Below are 4972 nucleotides of genomic sequence, written 5' to 3'. Positions count from 1 at the left end.
CACCCCCCCACCCCCCGCCTCCAAGGGGAATGAGTTTTGCTCAGTGGGGCATGAGAGGGCTTGGTCTGGAGTGGGAAGGGTGGTACCCAGGTGAGGGAAGATGCTCGGGTCAGGTACCTGGGCTTGGAGGGGATCAAGAGGTGGAAGAGGGGAACAAGAAGGGAACAAGAGGGGCACAAGAGGTGGAAGTAGCAACTGGACCAGCTGGTCTGCAGAGAACTGGGTACACCTGGGCATCTGCAGGAGGAATACCAGGTACATGTGGTGAAGCTGTCTGGGACTTCTGGAAAGCCTGATGAAGACCTGAAACAGAGAGTGGTAACTGCTCCTACAAAAGATCAGGGTGGTAGAGAAGCATCACAAGGGGTGTGTGACATAGAAGCTGGGGAAAGAGATAGCCCTGATGTCTTGGGGACAAGAGACAGTTGTGAGAGTGTCACATCCCAATCAAGCCAGGGGTTGAAGGTGCCATACAGACACAGGTTGGATGAAGAGCATGTGTCCTGTGGATGCAGGGTCAGGCTGACAAGGGGGACTGGTGTTCCATGGGCTTTCTGGGGACATTCCGGGTCCAGAGGGTGCAAACCCTTTGGTACTTGATTCCCCAGTGGGTGTAGCAATGTGTTTTGGGTGGGGAAATATACATCACCCACACCTGGCACTCCACATAGACCTCAGGTTTTAGCTCACCAAAGACAGTCAGGAAGGGTGCTGAAGGAAGGACCCCACGCAGCTGCCTGGCTCATGCAGTGTGAGTGATCCAGCTCCAGAGTTGGCTACCTCTACCTCAGTCAGAATATGTGCCCAGGCATCTGCCAGTCCTTCCAGGGAGATGGAAGATGAACTTAATTTCCCAGCGAGGCAACGCTTGTATTGACAGCCCCCCCACTATCTCTATAGCCGGTCCACCCTCCAACTTTACCCATCCTGCTCAGCTTCCCGAGGAGCTGAGGGCTGGGGTCTCTGTGTCACACATTTAGAACCACACTTGCTGCTTGAGTCACATCTTTGCTCTGGTTTCTCTGCTGGAAGGGTGATGTGGATTTGGGTGGGGGACCTCGTGGCGACAAACATCTTTTCTGTAGAAGAAGAGCTGCCTTGGAAGCACAGGGAGCCTGTCAGTGCACCAGGACACCCTGAGCTTTGCCCAACACTTGGTGCTTGCTCTATGCAGTGACACACGGAGAAAACAAAACAAAACGAAAAACATCTGCTTTCAAGTTCCCCCTCCAGCTGAGTTCACACACCGGGGTACCAGCTCAGCCCAGGCGCTGTCTCGCTCAGCCCCTGCACTGGATGCTCTCCCCCGAGACAGCACCTCCTGCCTCGCCGCCGTCGGCGTGGGGACAGAGCCATCTGCATCAATGAGTCAGCAGGACCCACTTAACACTTCTCCAGCAGGATCTACTCCTCCTGACAGAATGGGCAGCTTCTGGCAAGCTCCGTCAGCGTGTTACAATCTCAGCTCATTAAAGGGACGCATCCTGAGCTCTTTATTGATGTTTTATGCTGCCTGGCTCCATCTTCAGAGAAAAACTCACATTGCAGTCAATGACTACACCTCCGCGGTGCTGCAGGCTGAGTAAGGAGCTCAGAATCTGGCTTGCATGGTGGGTCGGGCTCAGCTCTCCTTGCTACGAAGCTGCACCGTTGCAAACAGTGAGGTTTTACACCAAGTGACCAAGAGACATCTCAGGGCCAGGATCTTTCCAGGGACTAGGGAAGGTTCAAAATGAAAATGCAAGGAAGGGGTTGCTTTTTTTTTTTTTTTTTTTTTTTTTTTTTTTTTTTTTTTTTTCATCTTTGCTGGGTAGAGGAACTGCATGATATGGAAGGGAAATTATGTTTTCTTCCCCCCAGTGCCACCGTCTGTTCAGTTTGAGCCCGGTGGGGTGGATGTACCTGGCCTTCCACCTTAGGAGAATCACAGTCTTTTAATAAGTTCCACAGCGCTTGCTGTTGCTTCTAAAAAGCTAGTGGCACTGTCTGGCTTCAAGTGGCTTTTACATAATACAGACTGTCAGGCTAGATGAACATCATGGTCCCTTCTGGTCCTAAAATCTGTGAATCTAAAAATTAGAGGGCACCAGCACCTCATTGTTTCTGGCTGATTTAATCAGGGGAATTGCATGTTCTCTTTAGCCTCTCCTTTCCCCCACTCCGCATCATCTTTAACTGAAGATGAATTTGCCCTCCCCCCGTGCCCAAGCTTGGCTAATAGCATCAGAAGAGATCAGACATCTTCAGCTTTGCTCTGGGATATTCTCCTCTCTGCTGCCCGCTTCCGGACTGATCCACAGCGGTTAATTGTTCAGCTGTCTGCAGAGGCAGGACCAGAGGTGGTCAGGCTTGGAGGCAGCTGGATAATGTGCCTAGAAAACAGTGCTGAGTTCTCCTGGTTCTTTTAAAATTGCAGCTGAGCTCTTCTGGCTCCACATTTAGCTCTTCTGGTTTTGTGAACATGTGTTGTGTATCTAGAGAAACTCTTTTTGAGGAGGGAAAGGAAGGCAAATACTTCCCCACCTTTTTTTTTTTGGTGGTGTTGGGGATGTGCAGGGGGAGTGGAAAGAACAAAGCAGGGAGGAATTGCTGGTGATCTGTGGGGACTGCCAGGGATGAGGGTTCCTCCAAGGCAGAGATCTGCAACAGGTGCTGAGAACTTGCTGCGCAGGGCTTGGCTGGAGTTGGGAACATGGGGATGTACTGCTGCCATCTCAATGCCCATATCTCTGTGCTATCAGCTGTCCCAGGCAGGAGATGTGCTGGCAGCCTCTAAAATAAGGGCAGAGAATGGGGCTCCTGGGAGCTGCTTCTCCCTGTCCTTTTGAACAGGACCCCAAGGGCATTCCAGGAGTTAAAAGGTGATGGATTCAGACCTGGAGGAGGAGTGAAACCAATTCCAAAGACCAGTTGAGAGGAGCTGGGATTGGTTGCAGGTAGCAGCTGAGAAGGAGCAGAGGCAGCAGTGCGTGGGGCACAGCTTCAGCTGTCACGGCGCTGCAGGAGGGATGTTAAATCCCCCGTTCAGGGGCGGCCACAGACCCCGCGCACAGAGAGATTATCAGAAATCTAACGGAGTCTCACAGCTTCCTCTGGCAGGGATCATAACATGTCTATGCACCGTCAGGGGACCACATCCCTCTCCCAACAGCCAAAATCACTCCAAAAACCTGCTGGAGGCTCTATCCCAGACCCTTCCTTTGGGAGCAGCTCCAAAGTTTTCTGCTCTGCAAATGCATTTGGGTTCCCAGCCCTCCTCTTCAGAGATGCTGCGGTCAGTAACTCACCAGGAGGCTGCTATTCTCCCTCCACTTCCCACCCTCCCACTTGTCTCGGTATCTCTGCATTCATGCCTTTTTGGCCCTCCCTCGGCAGCGGGTGAGGAATAAAGCAGCGCTGGCTGAGCACGATGCAGGCTGCGCTAGGGATGCTGTGAGCCAGCGAGGGAAGCCTGAATCACCGGCACCTCAAGGTGGGAGTGATAGATTTGGGCTGGGAGAAAGGGAGGACATCACACGTGCTTTTAGGAGTCAGGTGCTCACAGCCAGCTGGCAGTTGCTGGGAATTGGGCAACTCGGTTCCTTTCTGCGTCTTTAAAGACAGAGCTCAGAGCGATGGGGAGAAGAGGAGGGGCTCGTGGGAGCGGAGGGAGATGCAGCATTAAGGCTCTGAGCTGTAGCCAAGGCTGAGGGATGCTGTCAGGGACTTGGTCCTCTTGGAGAAACTCCTCCTGAAGGAGCATCTCTGGTGGGATCCTATGGAGATGGAGAAACACTTAGCCTAGAAATGCCTAAAAATAAGCCTGGAAAGGTTCAACTGGGTACCATGTTGGGAGAATAGAGTCACTGGCCCCTGCTGGGGGGGACCTCAGTGCTTCTGCTGGCATCAGCTGGGAGGGAGCCACTGAGGTCAGTGGGATCATCCTGGTTTATACCCATCTGTTAGAGCAACAAGCAGCAGATCTGGTTTTGTCACCCTTATTCAGGATCCTTTTTTTTCTGTTTCCCTCCCAGCCTGCTCTCACACCCCCAGACCTGTCGCTGCCCATCAGCAGCAAACACGGACAACACGTGGCTGAGTCTCGGGCAGCTGCCTGCCCCAGGGGAGCGGGTCCCCATGCTGCTAGGGACCTGGCTGGGATGGCTGAGGGCTTGATGGCTTCAGCTTCACTTTTTGGAGACAGGTTCTCAGCCCTCCCTCAGCCGGTAATGTTGCTTTTCTCGTCTGGTGAATGCTGCCAGAAATGATGGGTGACCAACCTGGAAGGGATGAGAGGAATAAAGGGAGGGTGGGAGCTCTGGTGGGATCCATAGCCAATGTCCCAGTGTCATCAAGGGACTTGTCTTTGGGACTGTCAAACCAGGTGCACTTTATAGCTAAATGAGGCTGAGGGGTATCACAAGGACCCTTGGTGCTCCAGAGCAGAGGTTGCTGCTGTAGAGAAAGCAGCCCAAGGAGGGAGCACACTGCGACTCAGGGACACGTCTGGGACAGAAGGTTCAGGTTCTTGTTTGCACCTTGAGTCCAAGGTTTTTGTTTCTGAGAGAATGGGATGTGTGTGGACTGGTTCTGTGTATCTCGGTACGGAAAAGCCCCTTTCCAGCCTCTCTGCCCCGAGCTTCTCCTACAGGAGCTAATTCAGGTATTAGTTCAGACTTTTTGGTAGTATCGGGGGTGGATGGCACCTGTGCTCTCACAGATGCCTCCTGAGATGCCCACGGGAGGTGAGCTGCTCAGGCACGTGAGAGGGGAGAAGGTGACTGCGCCCATTTCCCAGTGATTTACAGATCAAGCGATTCACCCGAGGCGACAGACCCCCATCAATCGCTCCCGGCCCCTTGCAGCCAGACACAACCTGCCCACGGTGTCGGGGTCGGGCTGAACCCAACCCCATGGGATGACACCCCTGAGGCAGAGGCAGCGTGGACCTTGCGACTGGGGCCAAGCAGCGTGGCCACCACGGGTGTCCCCG

The 4972-nt window shown here is 53.5% G+C and overlaps 2 protein-coding genes across 2 annotated transcripts in view; one reads left to right on the top strand and one right to left on the bottom strand.

The window, feature by feature from the left end:
• Positions 1-4972, bottom strand: part of TMLHE (trimethyllysine hydroxylase, epsilon) — a 31614-nt gene that overhangs the window by 26313 nt on the left and 329 nt on the right. The gene's annotated exons all lie outside the window — the stretch shown is intronic.
• Positions 3276-4972, top strand: part of SPRY3 (sprouty RTK signaling antagonist 3) — a 5992-nt gene continuing 4295 nt past the window's right edge. Inside the window, exon 1 of the mRNA XM_026848510.1 lies at positions 3276-3472. The gene's annotated coding sequence lies outside the window, so the exon portion shown is untranslated. The remainder of the gene's footprint in view (positions 3473-4972) is intronic.

This window comes from Athene cunicularia, assembly GCF_003259725.1.
Source record: "Athene cunicularia isolate RWA chromosome 4 unlocalized genomic scaffold, athCun1 chr4_part3, whole genome shotgun sequence".
Lineage (NCBI taxonomy): Eukaryota > Metazoa > Chordata > Aves > Strigiformes > Strigidae > Athene > Athene cunicularia.
This window is presented reverse-complemented; position numbering and strand designations above follow the sequence as displayed.